The 21,120-nt window shown below is 38.2% G+C and overlaps 1 protein-coding gene and 1 non-coding gene across 3 annotated transcripts in view; both read left to right on the forward strand.

The window, feature by feature from the left end:
- Positions 1-21,120, forward strand: part of CDYL2 (chromodomain Y like 2) — a 173,196-nt gene that overhangs the window by 13,688 nt on the left and 138,388 nt on the right. The gene's annotated exons all lie outside the window — the stretch shown is intronic.
- TRNAR-UCG (transfer RNA arginine (anticodon UCG)) lies at positions 14,793-14,877 on the forward strand. Its single transcript has one exon. It is a non-coding gene; the product is annotated as a tRNA-Arg (tRNA).

The following is a 21,120-nucleotide window of genomic DNA, read 5'->3' on the forward strand; positions in this document are numbered from 1 at the left end:
ACATACATACTCACAGAAAATTTTTAAAAAAGAAAAAGCAGAAAAAATAGCTCATGATTCTTTAATTTAGCAGTCCACTTTTAACATAGATGTATATCCTAATCCTTGTCTACTTACATAAAGAATATCCAAGTATATGTATGATAAAACTAAATATGAAATTATGGCCATACTATACAAAACATTGTACGACTCTTTTCTCTTATTTTATTTTATTTTTAAGTTTATTTATTTATTTTGAGAGAGAAAGAGAGCATGAGGGGGGGATGGCAGAGAGAGAGAGAGGGAGAGAGAGAATCCCAAGCAGTCTCCCCACGGGCAGTGCAGAGCCCGACATGGGGGCTTGAACTCACGAACTGTGAGATCATGACCTGAGTCAAAATCAAGAATTGGTTGTTTAACCGACTGAGCCACCCAGGCACCCCTGTGCAGCTCTTTTAAACAATGTAAGTATTTCCTTTATTTAATCGTATCCTATAACATCATTTCAACATGCTGTCCCGTATAATTCATCACCTTGTACTCTCTTAGATTCCATATTTAGCTTGTTTTTAAATTTTCACGATTTTAAGTCATATATAACTAAGCTCTCTTTAGAAATCTTTGTATATGTTGCTGGTACTTCCTTATGATAAATTTGTTTATGGGGAAGTTCAGTGAGTACACCCTTGATGAACACTTTTGCTAATACTGCCGATTGCTCTCCAGAAGGGATATGCTTGCCACGCAGTAAGGGTGTTACCAGCCTTGACTGGCATGTTTATTTTACTTGGCTCTTAGCATTACTGGTATTGTTCTTAAAAACTGTAATTTATGAGGTGTTTTTCATTTCTTATTGATATATAAAGATTTAAAAAAACTTAATTTAATCATTGTCTATAACATTCATTAACAAAAAAGTTATTTTTTTCTTTCTGGTTAGTTGTTAATTTCTTTCTGGTTAGTTGTGATTTTTTTTTTTTTAATAAGGAGCGTGACTTAAACATTTATACTAGATTAGATATATGTCTATTTAAGATTCTTTCTTTTTCACTTTCTAAATTTCCTCCTTCCTTCTTTGCTTCCTTCTTTCCTTCCTTGAGGTAGAGAGAAAGTTCTCCTTGTGCGAAAGCCTATACCGTTGATCTTAAGCCTCTTCTGTTTCTTTTATGGAATAATTTTTGTACACTTAATATAACCGTAATTTATTTTGCTGGATGGTGTGAAGTAGGGATATGCTTAGTGCTGTGGTTAATCTGTTGTTTCAACACCACTACTTATTAAACGATTCATTGTTCTCCCTCTGATTTGAAATGCTAGGTTTATCTTTGATGAAATTATTGCATAAAGTAAGTAATATGAATGTGTTTTTGAGTATTCTCTGTCATATGGTTTTAATTGTTGGGGTTTTAGGAAACATTTTATTGTTTGGTAATTTGAGTCTATTTTCATAATTCTTATCTCAAAATACTGTGATTATTTCGGTTGATAAAGTTCCCAAATAAGATCCAGATGAGATTCTTCCTTTAATTGCACTAGATTTACAGATCACTTTGGGGAAAGTTGACATCTTTGAGATCTTGAGTATTCCCATTCAGGAATCTATTTCTCCTCGTTCACTTAAACTCTTTTCTATGTGTGTTAGCAAATCTTTCTAGTCTTCTTGATACAGATCCTCGGTTTATTATTAGGTAGTTTAAATTGTTGTTGCTTTTGTGAATAGAGTTTATTATTGTTTATATATTAGAAGAGTGATTTTTTTGTATTTGTTTTTAATTATTCACTTTCTGAATTCTTATCAGTCTCATGTGTTTCAGTCAGGTCTTTCTGGCATTCTGGACACATAATCCTCAAATAATCTTACTGTTCTTTCTATTAGTTATACATTTCCTGTGTTTTTCTACTCTTAGTTTTATTAGCCAGAATTTTCAGAAAGCGCTATAGAATAGTGTGATAGCCAGCATTTGTATCTTATTTCTTTCTTCTGATTTAATAAAACTACCCTTTGTTTCACCATTAATTAAGACAGTGGCTGTTGATAAAAGGTAGATAGGATGTTTCCCATTAATTAAAGTTTCTGTACCTCATTTACTGTTTTCTTTTTAACAAGGAATGGGTATTATACTTTATTAGGTATTTTTTTCATACGTACTAAGGTTATCATGGAATCGTTCTCCTTATCATAAACTTGCTGTAATTTAGTAACTGTAATTTCCCAAGGCGAAGTTTCCACATTTTGAACGAAACATACTTGGTGCCAATGCATTTTTAAATTTTAATATTTTGCAAAGTTCGGCCAGCTGCTATGTGTGTTTAGGATTGCAGTATTGATATTCAGAAATGTGGTTGGTCTTTGGTTTCTTTGTGTGTGTGTACCAATTTACTCAGATTTTAATGTCAGGATGATGCTGGTTTCATGAAAGTAATTGATTAACCTTTTATTTTTTCCTCTGTTTTTGGAAATAGTTTATACAACATGTCAATTAAGCTTTCTCTTGAATATTTTTTTGAAAGAAATAAGTTGATTATGATATTTTCTGTGTCTGGAATATTTTTTGGAGACAAAGTTTTTTAAAAATGTTTATTTATTTTTGAGAGAAAGAGAGAGAGAAAGAGAGAGAACGTGCACACATTTGTGGGGTAGGGGCAGAAAGAGAGAGAGAGAGAGAGAGAATCCTAAGCAGGCCCTGCACTGTCAGCACAGAGCCTGATGCAGGACTCGAACCCACGAATGGTGAGTTCATGACCTGAGCCCAAATCAAGAGCCAGCCAGATGCTTAACTGACCAAGCCACCCAAGTGCTCCTGGAGACCATTTTTGGTAGCATTTTCCATTGTTGATTTTTTTTTTCAGGTGTCCTCTTCCTGAGTAAATTTTTGGTAATTTATATTTAGTAAGAATACCTTTCATATGTCTCTATTTTAACATTTATTTGAAGAGGTGTAAATAGTTTTATATTTTCAAAATCTCTTTCATATATAGTATTTGGTAATGCTTTTCTCTTCCTAAGGCTGTAACTTCATGATTTTCTTCTTTTTTCCTGTTTTTTGGATTGTCATCAGTTTGATTCTTATGTTGATTTTTTCCCTATAAAATCAACCTTTAATTAAGCTTTATTTTCCCATTTCACTGTTTCTGCTTTACATGAATCATTGTGATTGTTATCATTCATTCCTTTATCTGTTTACCTGTTCTGCTTTTATTTCTGAACTATACTACACAAACAAAACTGTATATAATGTATGTGTAAAATTTAATAATAGTAATAATTACGAGTGTACTAAGCACATACTTTAAAAAATAGGATATATTTTCACCCCTTCTTCTGCCCCTTTCTCCATGTATATCCATCCCTCTCTCTGAGAGGCAACTGTTCTTCTGAATTTCTGGTTATTTCCTTTACTTTCCCTACAGCCTTGCAACATAATTTTGGATCCCTAAAATTTACATTGCTTCATTTTTCCTGGGTCTGGACCTTATAGAATTGGATTCAAATTGTGTGAATTCTTGTGCATCTTGTTTTTTGCTCAGTATTATGCTTTTGAGATTTATCCTTGTTCATGCGGTTCATTTTTTTATTGGAGTATAATGTTTCTCTGTAAGAATTTATGAATATATGTATTTACATATACACAAAAATCTAGTAAGATACAGTATATGGTATTATATAATATACAGATATAAGGTATGCAAATGTGTGGAATTCCTTGACCTGTTTTATTATGGTTGGACGTTTGGCCTATTTCAGTTTCTTGTTTTATTTTCATGCTTTGCTGTTACAAACAGTATTGCTATGAGTAATTTTTGTCGCTTTCTCTTGGCACATCCACAGCAGAGATTATCCGTGGTAAATACTTTGATGCTGGATTCCTGGGTTCTAAGTGTACTCAACTGTTCAACTTTTCTAGATTATACCAAATTCATCAAATTATTTCCAAGATATTTATGTGTTCTGTAGGCCTCATTTATTCCTAATTTTCTAGCTACTTGAGTTCAATACTTAACTTCTTTTCACATTTGATATTTGAAAATAAGAAACAAAAATATTTATAGCTATGAATTTTTTCCAGAGTATGGTTTTGACTACAGAAGTTTTATCATGTAGTCTTCTCTAATTGATATTTTTTCTAAATACAATACATTTTCAGTTGCTATTTGCTCTTTTACGCAAGCATTATTTAGAAGAGTGTTTTAAATTTTCCGTATAATAAAATTAATATTATTTTTTTGATTCTCCTTTTGTTGTTCTTAGCTTCAAGTTTTTATGCATTAATTGGAGATTAAGACAGACATTTCACTCCTTTTTGCAGGGTTACTAAATTTTTTGTGACTTAATATGTGATCAATATTTTATTCATATTTGAAAAATGTATAGTTTTGGGAGCACAACATTTAATATCTATATTATACAAATTAACATGTATTGATAATTAAGATATGTACCTGGTGAATGAAGCTATTTAATTATAGCAAGTAAATTGTTTAGATCCTTATTGACTTTGTCAGGAGACACAGCTTGAAGTCTCAAGGTCTCCTTGTAGATGCATTTATTGGGTAGGTTTCCATGACAGTGCATATGGGTAACATTTATTGTGAATACTAATATGTCTGAAAGTATTTATGGTATCATATTTTATATTTTCTGTTTATCATGCTTCTTTGTCTTCCTTTTCTTGGGATTATTTTATGACATTTCTTTTTCTTTTAGTATTCTGGTAGTTATGTATATTACTTCTTCAAAGTCTTTTTTTTTTTAATGTTTATTTATTTTTGGGAGAGACAGACTGTGAGTCGGGGAGGGGCAAAGGGAGAGGGAAACACAGAATCCTAAGCAGGCTCCAGGCTCCCAGCTGTCAGCGCAGAGCCGGGCATGGGGGTCGACTCCACAAACCATGAGATCATGACCTGAGCCGAAGTCAAGACACTTAACTAACTGAGCCACCCAGCTGCCCTGATTATCTTTAAATTCTTAACAAACTTAAAACAAAATGTTTATTTATTTTTGAGAGAGATTGAGCAGGGGAGGGGCAGAGAGAGAGGGGGACCGAGGATCTGCAGTGGGCTTTGCACTGACAACAGTGAGCCTGATGCGGGGCTCAAACTCACCAACCATGAGATCATGACCTGAGCCGAAGTTGGACACTTAACTGACTAAGCCACCCAGGTGCCCCTATAGTCTTAAAAACCATATTTGGAACTAGTTTTTCTAGTCGCGTCTAGAGGCAAACAAGTGTTACACTCTCACTCTTGAGCAAGATAAGCGACTCAGTCACTGTTTTTTCTCTGTCCAGCCTCTCTCCTGTCTTTTAAATATTTTAATTTTATATTCAGATTTTTGTTATTATTGTGTTTTTATACTGTACTTACTTAGGCATTGCATCCTTAACATTTCCTTAAGTAAAGTCGGTAAATTATCAACAACGACTCAGATTTGAATAGAAATTTACTTATCTCCTTACTTCTTACATTCTTTTATATTCCATAATTTTCTTTTTTCTTGGACTCGTGTTTCATGATATTGGAGTATTTTCTCAGATTGCTCTTTCCGATGGGAAAAATGCATGGAAAAAATCTTCTGATCCCTTGAACATGTTATAATTTTCTAACTTAGACAAGTCTTTCTTTCTATTTTACTAAATCTTCCTCTTTTGATCACTTGATATAATTTACAACAAATTACTGACCGTCTATATTTTAGAATAAGTTCTACTTGGTGGTGATGTTTGTTTGTTTAATATGCGATCAGTTCCTCCATTTATTCTTCCTGTCGTGGCCTCTGCCTGTATCTTACTAACCTTACCTTTCTTTTTGTACTTTGTCCCTTCTGACCTTCCTATTGACCTTTATTGTATCATGTTTCATCCTATGAACTATTCAAAATACTCTCCCATCTTTGCCTCGAGTGCTCTCCTTTTGCTACACGTGTTAATTTATGTTCATTTTTTGCCTGTTATTTCAGATGTCTCTTTCTGTAGGAATTCTTCCTTAGTATCTGAGACCAGAAGAGGTTTCCCTGTCTTGTTCCAGTATCATCCCTTTATTTTTTTTTCCATAGGGCTTATTATGATTTGGAATTTATTTGCATGACTTTTGGTTCATGTCTGTCTCCTCTGAAGTTCGTGAGGGAAAGAGCTTTGTCTCACTATTCCATAATCCTGGCCCCTAGTCCAGTGAGTGATACATAGGAACGTGCAGCGAGTGTCTGTTGAGTTAATTCTGCTTTGGCTTGGTCTCTTTGGATTTCTTTTTGTTTTAATGTTTTTGTTCTATTTTATCCATTTATTTTAGCGTGTGCTTATTAATTGCCAAAATTACAAATATGCACCGTAACGTATTATAAAGTGAATGCCTGTCTCCTTCTCATCGGGTCTTCACATTGTAGAAATGCTGTCAGTCCCTGAAGCCCCCTGTGCTTGACGTGTGCTTTGGCCATTCCTTTACCTCTTTAAGCAGGATAGTGATTTTCCCTTTTTCGTTCCTGAGGCTGCTTACATTTATCCCTTTTCTCCTTTTTTTCCCCTGAATATTCTTGTCAGTGGTTCAATTTTTTTTTTTTTAACATTTTGGGTGACTCTTAGCTTTGTGGATTTTTCTGTTGTATGTTTTCTATTCCATTTATTTCTCCTTTTATCTTTATTATTTTCTCCTTTCTCCTTTTTCTGTTTTCTTTTTTGTTACAAAAATTCTTTGCTTTAATTAATTTATTTATTTCAGTCTTTTAAAGTTTATTTATTTATTTTGAAAGAGACAGTGAGCGGGGGGTGGGGGGCAGAGAGAGATGGAGAGAGAGAATCTCAAGCAGGCTCCATGCTGTCAGCACAGAGCCCAATGCAGGGCTTGAACTCACAAACCATGAGACCATGACCTGAGTAGAAACCAAGAGTCAAATGCTTAACCAACTGAGCCACCTAGGTGCCCCTGTTAAAAAGTTCTTAATGTGGTTGTTAGTTCATTAAATTTCAACCTGCCTTTCCCCCTAAGTATACCCATTAAAATTATACCTTTTTATTTAAGCACTGCTTTAGCCATATCTTGAGTTCAAAACATTTTATGGTTTTCCTTTCGATTTAGAAGTGTATTTCTTAATTTCCAAACCTGATGGTTTTCTAGTCATTTTATTGAACTTTAGATTAACTGTGTTGTTAGAGAAAATACTCTGATAGTGACACTTTATTTTTATTTTTTTCTTATTAAGCTTTTAGTTTTAATTCCAGTGTAGGTAATATACAATGTTATATTAGTTTCATGCTAGTGAAATTAGTTTCAATACAGTGATTCAGCACTTCCATACGTTACCTGTACTCATCACGACAAGCGCATTCCTTAACCCCATCTCCTGTTTCACCCATTCCCTCACCCCCCTCCCCTCTGGTAACCATCAGTTTGCTCTCTATAGTTAAGAGTCTGTTTCTTGGTTTGCCTCTCTCTTTTTTTCCTTTGGTCATTTGTTTTGTTTCTAAAATTCCACATATGAGTGAAATCGTATAGTATTTGTTTTCCTCTTATTCCACTTAGCATTATACTTTCTAGCTCCATCCATGTCATTGAAAATGGCAAGGTTTCATTGTTTTTCTTATGGATGAATACTGTTCCGTTGTATGTATATACCACATCTTGTTTATCCATTCATCTGTTGATGGGTGCTTGTGCTGCTTCTCTATCATGGCTATTGTAAACAATGCTCCAATAAAAATAGGGGTGCATATATTCTTTTCAATTAGTATTTTCATATTCTTTGGGTAAATACCCAATAGTAGATTGCTGGATTGTAGGGTAGTTCTATTTTTAACTTCTTGAGGAAACTTAATACTATTTTCCAGAGTGGCTGTCCCAGTTTGCATTCCCATCAACAGTCCATGAGAGTTCTTTTTTCTCCACATCCTCGTCAACACCTGTCTCTTGTGTTTTTGATTTTAGCAGTTCTAACAGGTATACATGATATGTCATTGTAGTTTTGATTTGCATTTCCCTGATGATGAGTGATGCTGAGCATGTTTTCATGTGTCTGTTGGTCATCTGTATATCTTCTTTGGAGAAATGCCTGTTCATGTCTTCTGCCCATTTTTAAATTGGATTATTTGTGGTTTGGGGTGTTGAGTTGTATGAGTTCTTTATATATTTTGGATACTAACCCATTATCGGATATGTCATTTGCAAATATCTTCTCCCATTCAGTAGGTTGTCTTTTTGTTGATAGTTTCTAATCTGAATGATATTGACATGTTTAAACATGTTGACACTTGCCTTTTTAACCTAATATGTGGCTACTCTTTCTGTTTTGTGTGTATTAAAGCAGTTGTATTCTGAATTTTTTTGTATAGCATTATGGGTATGTCCTTTGTGTCAAGATTATTAATTGTATATTCAAATATTTAGCTTTTCTGAATTTTTGGTCTGCTTATTCTATCAGTTATTGAGAGGAGTGTATGAAAATTTATGTTCTGATTATGGATATATCTGTTTCTCCTTGTAATTTTGTTACATTTATATTTTATATTTTGATATAGATCTTCCATTTTTACATTATACATTTTGAGTTTTTGATGTTAGGAACACACATATTTATAATTTTTATATATTTCTGGGAAATTGATCCTTTTACCATTATGAAAGAATACCCCTTAACTCTAGCCAAGCTTTCTGTTTTAAAGAATACCTTGCCTGAATAAAAAAAAAAAAAGAATACCTTATCTGATATTAGTAGAAACACAGCATATTCTTTCAACAATGTTGGCATGGCATTTCTTTTTTCATCATTTTACTTTTAGCTTTTCTGTATTCAAATGTTTTAGATGTGTTTTTATGTGGCATGTTAGGATTTTAACAAAAACAATAAACTTTATGTTTTAATGAGAATATTTAGACCATTTATATTTAATATAATTATGCATATATCTGGGTTTAAAACTAAGACTAAGAAATTTTTTTATCCCATTTTACCTCTGTTATTTTCCTTTTCTTTTAGTAGTTACTCTAGAGATTACAACATACACATTTGACTTAAGTTTTAATGTTAATTAGCATGTTACAGTCTTCTTGGACAATGCAGAAGTCTTAGAAATCTTAATGTTCCAATATGTCCTTTTTTGCCTTAGATGCTATTGTGTTCCTAACCTGACTTGTTTAGGGAGGGCTATAACCAATGCAAAGAAAGCTTGTGGACCTTAAGAGAGGTTAGTTTAGTTTAGTTTTGTTTTTGAGAACAAATGGGAAAAAAGGAGGTCCTTGTACAACTGTATGGCAATTCAAAATCATCTTCATCACAGCTGATGCCCTTCTTCCATCTCCATTCTAGAGAAAATAAAATCATTCCAGGCCTCAGTTTAGTTCTACAATTTTTTTTTCCAAATACAATTCCAAGAACACACTTATAGGTAAACAGGCACAAGAGGAGAGAAGATAACATTAGTCGTGAGAACTGGCAGAAATACCAGACTGTACAAGCAGATGTACAGGGGTTCGAGATGTTGAAATGTCAGACAAAGATTTTAAAGTAACTATCCTTCATATGTTCAAGGAGCTGAAAGACCACACTAAAAATTTCAACAAATATATGGAAACTGAGAAAGAACAGCTTTCTAGAACCAAAATATACAATACCCCAAATTAAGTTCTCGGGGGAAGAATTTAAGACATACTGGACACAAATGATTAAATAGTGAACTGGAAGGTGATTTGGAATATAACAAAAATGAAAGAGGAAAAAATGATTAACAAAGAAGACACCGTGAAAAGGTTTAATGTGCATTCAGATGGAATGCCAGAAGGAAGAGGAAAAGCAGGGAGGGAGAAGGGCTAGGCATTCCCCTAAATCAATGAAAAATGTCAACTCCATAAATTCAAGTATCCCCATAAACACCATGCCAGCCAGAAGACAATGGAATGGCATCTTTAATACACTGAAGAAAAATCATTGCAACCTGAGAATTTGCTACTCAATAGAAAAATCCTGGAAGAATGAATGTAAAACAAAGATTTTTTAGTTGAATAAGAATGAGGATAATTTGTTATTAGCAGCTTCTCACTAAAGGAAATAATAAAGAGTGTTCCTCAGGAAATAATTTCAGATGAAATGTTGGAGATGCCTAGATTCTTAGACTTCCTTCTAAATATTTTTAATGCATTCATTTACTTAATTATTTAAAAAATTGTATTCATTTTTGTTTAGGTAAAATATCCTCATGGTACAAAACTCAAAAGGAGCAAATTTACAAATAGGGAAAGTAGTTTTAAATTCTTTTGTTCTGCTGTTTTGTCAAGAATGAAATAGAATTTTTAGTGGTTATCTGCTTTTTAAGCAGTTTTGTTGGAATAATCAACAGTCGGTAGTGTTATATATACATATATGTATTATATACATTATATATATGTATATAATACATATATATATATATACACACACACACACATACATATATAGGAGGAGCATGTGTATGGGTAATGTAGTTTTATGCGCTCTTACAGATGTGCAGATGGAAAGTATGGGTTTTTTTGTCCTTCTGCATGAACAATATTTAGTTTCACTGGTTGTGAAGACTTTGTTGCATGTTTGTTTCTTTGAAAACCATGATGCGGAGGAGAAGTCTGATGCTAACATGATTAAAAAATTAATAACCTTTCTTTCTGGTTCTTCTAAGATTTGTTCTTTTATCTTTTAAATTAAGACATTTTAGAAGTATATATCTAAAATGGAGCTTTCATTAATATGGGTTATTACCTGGTCTTTTCATCTGTGAAGTCCTTCAGAATTTTGTCATTGGGTATTACTTTCTTCCTTAAATTGTTTCACATTGATTCATCTATTGTAGTTTTCCTGGATATACCCTCAGTATGTTTTTTTTTTTTTTTTTTATAATTTCGCTCATCATTTTTTTTCCTCTTTAATTCTCGGAGAAATTTTTAGCCCGTCTTCTAATTCACTATTATGATTTTTTGCAGTGACTATTGCTGACTGGCCCCATTTGTTTTGTAAAATAGTTCCATCGTTTGCATAAAACCTGGTTCTTTATAGGATAAACAGCACAGAAGCTTGTATTTCATTTAATCCTGTTGTACTTAATTTATTCTTAAACCCTTCTTTGCCTGTCATAGGTATCATATTTTCAATATCATCGAGAATACACAATATATACTGTGTAGAGGCTTGCGAACGTTTCTCATTAGTGTTGTACTGGGAAATGGGCAATCCCATTTGTCAGTTTAGTCTTCCTACTTTCATCTATGCAAATATGCTTGTAATTTTTTTTGCAGTGCCCTTATATATGTTTATTTGTCCAGTGCTAGGAGTTTAGCTGAGATTCTGCCAGCAAAAGTCGTGGTCTCTGTTCAGAGTTTTCATGCTGAAGTGAAGGGAGCCAGGAGGAGTTTATACTTCTTGCACTTTTGCTTTGCCATATTAGCAGAAAGAACTGTAGCCAGAGTGTTTATATACCAGAAGTTTCTAATCTGTGCTGAAGGATTCCTTCTCTGTGTTCATGGTGACAACCTCGTATCAGCAGGCACAGGGTCCCTTCTCTAACTAATGAGGCTTTCCTCATTAGGAGCCAGCCACACAGTGACTGTTATTTTGCCTAGCATGCCGATACTAAGGGATGATAATAGCATCTACCTTTTAGACTAAAAGAATTAGTTGAGGCAATGCTTGTTAAGTTTCAGTATAGTTACTTGCACCTAATAAGTGCTCAATAAATGTTGGCCTCCACCCTTACCTCCGTCAGCTTATGCTTGGGCTAATGTTTTTCTAGTTCTGTGGCTCTTTGATCCATCATCTCGATCACACAACGACTTAATAAATCACAGCCGATTAGAATGTGACCGTATACCTGAATACACGTGACCTTTAGTACTTGAAACCCTTCCATTTCTTCCATTTACTCATGAAATGTGGAGCCATGGGCTCTAGGCATGGCTGAAGCACATGGTTGGAGTTGTGGGGGGGTGATAGTGTAATGAACGTTTGGTGCCTGCTGGATGTAGGCTGTCAAATTTCACGTTAGGAAGTTTGGTCTTGATTCATAGGTAATAGGGAGCCCTTGGAGGTCTTAAAGTAGGGGGATGGTGGTTAGAACAATGCTTTTGAGCTTTGTGAGTAATAGAATCGTGTTAGTAACAACAGCTAGCGTGTATGAATACTCTTATGCCAGTTGCTCATCTAAAGTGCTTTATCTGCATCATGTCTTTTAATCCTCAGGCCCCTTTTTTACAGACATGAAAGCTGAGTCACTAAGAGGCTGTAGAAGTAAGTTACAGAGCTAGTCGATGGGGGAGGCAGGGTTTGAACTCAGGCTCTTGTGCTTCAAGTAAGAGTCCTGGAAGAATGGACACCAGGCAGTGCAGCTGAGAGCTTCTTGAGGCGTTGCCTTTGGGGTTAGTAGCAAGAGCAGCGAGGAGAGGGACGACCAGTGATGCTCCACAGGGAACATGGTGCCATTTGGTGACAACTTTAACTCTAGTTCCTTTCCCACCTTTTAAGAGAGCTCAAGATCCTCCAGTGCCTGACACAGAGTAGGTGCTCGGTAAATATTGGCGGGATGAATTCTTCGGTGCTGGCCAGCGTCTCGTTCTCTAGCGTCCTGTGACTGTGTAGACAGAGCAGAGCTTCTACTGAGTGCGTAAGAGTGGCCTTGGCCACCTCTGCTGCTCACGCCTCATCTACCGTGTTCGTGATTTGAAGTCTTTGCGGATGCCTTGGGCAAGAAAGAAATGATTGGAAACAAAATTATCTGCCATCACGTGTTCAGATGTTATGACCACCTGATGGTTTTTCATTTAGATGGCCCATTTTCTGTAAATGCCGTTGAATAGTGGAATCTGAAAGCGATGAAAACCCTGTGCCAGCATCAAGGGCTGCGGGTATTTTCCCCGTTGCGTGAAACCCCTGTTGAAAGTCACAAATGAAGCTTTCCTTCCCTGAGAAATGCAGCGTGGTATATTTAGTCTCCTCAAAGGAAAATCCGCTCAGAGAGTTCTTTGAAAAGTGCTCTGCAGAAACACAGTTGAGGTATTCCTTGATATAGTTTGGCATTTAGGGAACAAAAGGAAAGATCCGTCTATGGATTTGTTATATAGTTGAGTCAAAGTTCTATCCTGCTGGAGGCTGATTGTCTTCTATTTCTCTGCCTTTTTGGAGACTGTAAAAAAGGCAGTATGGTGTATGGGGGGGAGTGCACAGGTTCTGGGGCCACATGCTTAGATTCAGAACCCAGCCCTGCCACTAAGTAGCGACGTAACCGTTGGAAGATTTACTAAACCAGTCTGTGCCTTAGTTCACTCACCTGCAAGATGGAAGTCGTAATAGGGAGTAATAGCCGGCTTCGTAGGGTAGTTGTGGGGCGTTAAGTGGGTTAGTATATAAATCTCTGTATATAAACAGTGCCTGATGTGTATTAAGCACTTCGTGAATGTTCTATTGTGATAGACGCCTGCAAAGATTGTGTGACTGGTACTTCTTCCATTTTTCCCCATTGATCTCTGTTTTGTGGTGTTGCTTTTATACTTCTATCTGGGGAGGCAGTTTTGCCTCATGTTCTGGAGCTCAGAATCTGCAGTCAGATGTGCGATATACATGGAGTCAGCTCCCTGAGTTACTAGTTGTGTTACTTTGGACAATTTCTAGACCTGTTAAAACCCCAATTTTCCCATTTGTAAAAGAGGTTAAATGAGAGTAGTCCCTACCTTACTGGGTTGTGTTATTTTTTAAAAGCTTTGATACTGATTCCTATCCTTTTTTTTTTCTTCTGGAAAGCTTATACCGGTTTACACCTTCGTTACCAATTGGAGAATGCTGTTTTTAATTAAACACTGACTGACACTATTAACTATTAAAAAGCCATCAGTAAATTTATAGTTGAAAAATGGATTTTCACTTTATTTAGGATTTTCACTTTAATTTTTAAAATAAGTTTATTTATTTATGTTGAAGGAGGGGAGGAGAGAGAGAGCGAGAGCGAGTGAGCACAAGTGCAAGTGAGGAGAAGGGGCAGAGAGAGAGGGAGAGAGAGAACCCCAAGCAGGCTCTGTGCTGTCAGTGTGGTGCTGGACATGGGGCTCGATCCCATGAGCCATAATATCATGACCTGGGCCGAAATCTAAAAGTTGGACGCTTAATCGACTGAACCACCCAGGTGCTTCTGGATTTTCACTTTAAATTTATTCTTTGATAGTAGAGGTTAAACTTTCCCCTCTGTGTCTCATTGGCCATTTGCAGGTCGTCCCTTGCGAATTTCCTTTCCTTGTCTTTTGCCAGTAACAGTTGTATTACGATACGACTCACATAACGTACAATTGACTCCTTAAAGTATGCAATTCAATGGATTTTAGCATATTTACAGAGCTGTGCAACCATCGCCCCTCCGTAAAAACCCATACCTATGAGTTGTTATTCTGTATACTGCCCCCTGCCCCAGCCTCCAGCTGTAGGCAACCCCTATGGATTTGCCTGTTCTGGACATTTCCTATAAATGGAATCACATACTGTGTGGTCCTTCTGTCTGGCTTTTCTCACTTAGCAGTGTTTTCAAGGTTTATCCATCTTGTAGAGTGCATCAATCCTTTATTCCTTTTTGTTGCTGATTAATATTCCACTGTGTGTAGATGCCACATGGACACAGTGGGTTTATACATTCACCCACTGGTGGACATCTGGTTGGTTTCACTCTGCCTATCATCCAGGTACAAGTTTTTATGTGGAGGTAGGTTTTCATTTCTCTTGGATGCTAGTGATATGTCTGTGTTTAACTTTTTGAGGAATTGCCGGACTGTTTTCCACAGCATCCCTATTATTACTTTTAAGTTTTTATTAAAATTCCAGGGGCGCCTGGGTGGCTCAGTCGGTTGAGCGTCTGACTTCGGCTCAGGTCATGATCTCATGGTCCGTGGGTTCAAGCCCCGCGTCGGGCTCTGTGCTGACAGCTCAGAGCCTGGAGCCTGTTTCAGATTCTGTGTCTCCCTCTTTCTCTGACCCTCCCCTGTTCATGCTCTGTCTCTCTCTCTCTCTCTCTCTGTCTCAAAAATAAATAAATGTTAAAAAAAAAAATTAAAAAAAAATAAATTCCAGTTAACTACAGTGTAATATTAGTTTCAAGTGTGCAGTACCGTGATTCAACCCTTGCATACATCACCTGGTGCTCATCAGGACAAGCGCCCTTCTTAGTCCCCATCTCCTGTTTCCCCTAACCCCCTCACCCACCTCCCCTCTGGGAACCATCAGTTTGTTCTCTGTAGTTAAGAGTCCATTTCTTGGTTTGCCTCCTCTCTTTTTTTTCCCCTTTGCTCATTTGTTTTGTTTCTTAAATTCCACGTGAGTAAAATCATATAGTATTTGTCTTTCTCGGACTTATTTCACTTAGCATCCATGTTGTTGCAAATGGCAAGATCGAATTCTTTTTTATGGCTGAGTAATACGCCTTTGTGTATGTATACCATATCTTTTTTATCCATTCATCTATTGATGAACACTTGGGCTGTTTCCATAACTTGCCTATTGTAAATAATGCTGCAATAAACCTAAGAGTGCATGTGTCCTTTTGGATTAGTATTTTCGTATTCTTTGGGGAAACACCCAGTACTGTGATTACTGGGTTGTAGGGTAGTTCTACTTTTGACTTTTTGAGGAGCCCTTCATATTGTTTTCCAGAGTGGCTGCCCCAGTTTGCATTCCCACCAGCAGTGCACGAGGGTTCCTTTCTCTTTGCATCCTTGCCAATACCTGTTGTTTCTTGTGTTGTGGATTTTAGCCATTCTGACGGGTGTGAGGTCGTATCTCATTGTAGTTTTGATTAGCATTTCCCTGACCTGTTATTTTTTAATTGGGGTAGGAAGTGCTTTTCTTAGAGGCTGCTTCTTTCTTGCTTGCTCTTTAAGTTAGGGATTTAAGATCTTTGTCAGATTTGTTGAAAACATTTAGCCTGTTTGCTTTTTAATATATATTATACATATGTATGTATGTATGTAAAGTTTTTTGTAGTTAAATCTATTATCTGTGTCTTTTGTCATTTCCTCCGTCACTTTTAAACTCACAAACCTTCTGCCAGCAGGGATTAGATGAATGTTAGATGAATGTGGCGCAGGATGTGGGCCAGCCTGGCCAGCCTTCGCCTTTTCCACACCTTGCAGTGAGCTTTTGCGCTGAGGACCCATGACACCAGAGCCCTATTTATTGGGCTCTGCAGAAAGAGGCACAAGGCAGAGTGGCACCCCCTGTCCATTCCCCGCCCTCCCTCCCTTCCAGTGTCTCCCAGGCCACACGCTCTCACGGTGGAAGTGGCTGGGGGAGGGCCTTTCCCGTGGGTGCCCTTTCCAGTTGCTTGTTTTGTTTTCATGGGAGAAGTCATCAGAGGCGAGTTGGTCCCCAGAGCATCCCTGAAATAACGAGGTGGGTGCTAAGTCCACTTTGGCTCCTGGCAGGGCCTCTGTTTCCTTAAGAGTCCCTCCCCCCCACCTGCTGTCCCCACCTGCAGGTGTCTTTCCACCAGAAAGCAGCTGGCATCTGCCCCAGCCTTTTCTCTCTGAATCCGGGCTGCCTCCTCATGGCCTCACTTCTCAAAACCTCATTAAGACCGTCAAGGTCTGTATGTGATGTTGGTCCCACCACTTTATATTACTCAAGGGGATCAACACAGTCTCCTGACCATGACAAAATTAACTCTGTTTTATTGCACATTTAGATGAAAATGTCCTATTGGACACTAAAAGTAGACAGCATGCTTTTTTTTTTATTATTATTTTAATTCTCGGATGTCCAAAGGGAAACCATAATAGCAATAGCTTGTGCGCCGTTCTCGGTTGCCAGACCGACACTGCCCTTTTGCTCATCCTCTCCAGTGAGATGAAAACCAGGGGGACCTGTAAGAACTCATTTATGCGATATTAATTTAGCTTTTGCTTGGCGTATAATCAGTATGGAATTAATTCAGGCATATTCTGTGAGGAGCAGAATTCATCCTATTCCGGGTTCCTAACCAGCTGACACAGCTCCATTCATTTGCCACGTCTCTTTCTCCACTGATGGAGATGACTCCCGTGGTCGGTACCCGAGACCACGGATGCTGCTGTCTCACTGCTCGTAAATGTGCATCAGCGAGTTTTTACTCTCTCTTCTTTTCTGTAGATCTGTTTTTGTCCTGGCAACGTACCCTTTCATTCATTATAAATATTTTAGTATTGACACTGCTTGTCTCTTTTAATTACTCACAGTAAAAGATTTTACTTCCTGTTCTCCCGCTGGGATAGGGATTGGAATTGGATCCGTCTTAAAGTTTAATTTGGGGAGATTTCGATACGTTACTCTCTCCGGTCTTCCTCTCTGGAATAAGACACCCAGCTCCATTGTTCCAAATCTCTTTTTAGATCTCTCAGAACAGTTTTGCAGTTGTCTTTATATAGGTCATGTATATTTCTTAGGGCCGTTCTTAGGTTTGATACAGTGTCTGAGGCTGCTACCTAAAGAAGGTTTAAAATCATGTTTTATAATAGCTGTTGCTGGAATATAGGACAGTATGTGATTTTTATTTATTCATTTTATACCTACCTACTTTTATTAGATGCTTATTTTTATTAAGTGCCTATATTTCACATTATTCTTTTTGAAAACATATTAAATCAGACCATATTTAAAGACTTTTTTTTTTTTTTTGGTCTCGTCGTTTTTAGCATTTGTAACTGTCATATCTTTTATGTACATCCCTGATTTCTCCACTGATTTTCCCGGGTACCCTATTTCCATTTCAACACCCCCTCTCGCACCTTGTATCCCCTTCCCTACTTTGTCTTTTTTCCCTAGTTCTGAACACTCTTTGATGTACTATATATTTCCATTAAAAAAAAAACACAAACCTTCTGTATGGTCTCCCAGGAAAGTGTAAGCTCTTGGAGGATAGGGTTTTTTGTTTGTTTGTTTGTTTGTTTGTTTGCTTTTGGTTATCTTCACATCTCTATCCCTGAGACACAGCACAGCTTTATGCCTCAGCAAATCTCTGTTGAGTGAATGAATCTGCATTATTTTGGAACTGCAGATTATAATCTGAGCTCAGAGTTCTGAAACTCTAAAGTGGACTGGTGTTCGCTTCTCTCTGACTCTGTTTTACCCTTTCCGATCAGAACGACCCTGGTCTCTACTGGACGTGGCTTTGAGCAGCTCCAGTCGGTTCTCACTGTCATTCATTCTCAGTGCCCACTAATCCCAGCAGTTGTGTTCTTTATAAAGTTGCCCTTAACATGGAATCAGCCAATATTGAACTATTCCCCCAGGGGAAATAATAGGGTTTTGTTCTTTCCAGCCTCTGGTCACACTTTTGCCAACCTATCTATGTATTTCCTCGTTTCATGTGTGTGTTTGAAGACGCTTTGTTTAATACATATTGTTGATTCATTATGAGCCTTGAACTCACGGCCAGCCGCTCTATCGCTCCCGCCTGAAGGAAGCTCATCTAACACACATGGCGTCCCCACAGGGCCCATCACAGCCTTCCTGTGCTTACGGACACCAAACAGCACTTGAGCACTGTTCTTGGGGCTAAACAGCAAAATCACCAAAAAGCACACAAATGCAAAATGTGACACGAACAGAACCCCACAGAGGACACCTGCCTGCCGTATGAGCTGGAACAAAAAGGCAGAGCCTCCCCTCTTCCCACCTCAGCTGGGAGCATGCCAGTAGGATGATTCCCATTTTCCCCATTCTGTGCATGTCCCGGAATGAGCACTGAATCCCCTGGGTACCGATTTTGGGGGTTGGACACAAATTTTAGTAAGTAGGCAAATTCGTGTATAGGGAATTTGCGAATAATGAGGCTTGAATGTCCTTTCATTTGCTACGATTGTAGCATCTTTTCCCCGTGGTAGAGCCACCTCCCTTGAATGGCCTTTCCGTCTGAAGTGACTTGATTCTGACAAGTCACTGAGTCTTGATTCTGACAGCTTGGCAGCCGTGAGCTCCCTTTGGGTCTCTGCGTCGCCCACTGTGTTTGGCCAAAGTTCTCTTCTGTTCCTTCCCCCATTGGTTCGTGTCCCTCTGGAGCCAAGCTCACCTCTTTGCCCGGTTGTATTCTCTCAGGCACTTGCTTTTTTTTCTTTCCTGAGATTGTCCCCACCTGCATGGTCAGAATTTCCTTTAGGGGCTCCCTTGAAGTTCACTTGAACCGTTTTTTTCTTAGCATCCCTGAATAATAGACATAGCTTTTGAACCTCAAAATGTTTTCAGTTGGCTTTTCTGAGTTTGGGTTCTCAAATGGAGGCACACATCTAAATCACCCGCGTGGTTTTATGAAATACCGTTGTTCTGGCCTCACCCATACATCCCGAGTCAACAGTGGCAAAGGGTGTGGTCTACGTATGGATATGTTAAGAAAGTTCCATGGGTGATTCTAGAGTGAAACGTGAGAGGCAGTTGTATTGAGATACAGATTGTGATAAAGATGACTATAATTAAAAAACATCAAAACCATGACTGACAACATTTATGATACCTTCAGTAGGTATCAGTCTCATTAATAAGGAGCTCCTTGTGTGTTTCAGTCCTATAACCCTTTGACACAGGTACCTGAACCCAGATTTACAATGAGAATATAGATGTTCACTTAGCTTCTAGGCAAATGACTGGAACCCAGATGGCTGCTCAACCTTAGTGGTTCAACCCGAGCTTCTGCCAGAATCCCCTGTAGGGCTTGTTAAAGCAGATTACTGGCCCTATGCCCTGAGTGTCTGATTCACAAGGTCTGGAGTGGGGCCTGAGAATTTGCATTTCTAACAAGCTCCTTGGCTGAAGTTCTTTACCTTCTTTCCTTTGTTACAGTGGATTTGTAGCTTTTCCTTTATTAATAGCTATCTCTATTCTAAAATCAACATGGCGTGGTCCACTGGGTCTAAAATCAGCAGGGTGTGGTCTAGATGGTCTGAAATCCACAGGGTGTGGTCCACATGGTCTGAAGTCTGTAGGGTGTGGTCCACATGATCTGAAATTCACAGGGTGTGGTCCACATGGTCTAAAATCCACAGGGTGTGGTCAACATAGTCTGAAGTCCACAGGGTGTGGCTCACATGGTCTAAAATTGACAAGGTGTGGTCCATATGGTCTGCAGTCCACATAGTGTGACCCACCTGATCTGAAGTCCACAGGGTGTAGTCCACTGAATCTAAAATCAGCAGGGTGTGGTCTAGATGGTCTAAAATCCACAGGGTGTGGTCCACATGGTCTGAAGTCTGTAGGGTGTGGCCCACATGGCCTGAAATTGACAGGATGTGGTTCATATGGTCTGAAGTCCACAGGGTGTGACCCACCTGATCTGAAGTCCACAGGGTGTGGTCTAGATGGTCTAAAATCCACAGGGTGTGGTCCACATGGTCTGAAGTCTGTAGGGTGTGGTCCACATGGTCTAAAATCCACAGGGTGTGGTCCACATGGTCTGAAGTCTGTAGGGTGTGGTACACATAGTCTAAAATCAACAGAGTGTGGTCAACATAGTCTGAAGTCCACAGGGTGTGGCTCACATGGTCAAATTCTCAGGGTGTGGTCCATATGGTCTGAAGTCCACAGGATGTGATCCACATGATCTGAAATCCACAGGGTGTGGTGCATGTGGTCTAAAATCCACAGTGTGTGGTCCACATGGTCTGAAGTCTGTAGGGTGTGGCCCACATGGCCTGAAATTGACAGGGTGTGGTCCATATGGTCTAAAGTCCACAAGGTGTGATCCACGTGATCTGAAGTCCATAGGGTGTGGTCCACATGGTCTGAAGTGAATAGGGTGTGGTCTATATGGTTTAAAATCCACACAGTGTGGTCCATGCGGTCTGAAGTCAATAGGGTGTGGTCCATATGGTTTAAAAGTGACACAGTGTGGTCCACATGTTCTACAAGGTGTGATCAACATGGTCTGAAGTCAGTAAGGTATGGTCCATGTGATCTAAGATCCACAAGAGTGTTGTCTACAGGGTCTGAAGTCTATAGGGTGTGGTCAACATGGCCTAAAATCAACAGGGGGTGGACCACATGGTCTGAAGTCAACAGGGTGTGGTTCCTACCACTTTCACCTGCCCAGTTAATTCCTTTTATTACCTTTATGCATTCAGTCCACAGAAGCACTTCCCCTCAGTGATTCTTTTAACTTTTTGAGAGAGAACTTGTCATTAGGGTGAGTCCAATCC

This window comes from Prionailurus viverrinus, chromosome E2, assembly GCF_022837055.1.
Source record: "Prionailurus viverrinus isolate Anna chromosome E2, UM_Priviv_1.0, whole genome shotgun sequence".
Taxonomy (NCBI): domain Eukaryota; kingdom Metazoa; phylum Chordata; class Mammalia; order Carnivora; family Felidae; genus Prionailurus; species Prionailurus viverrinus.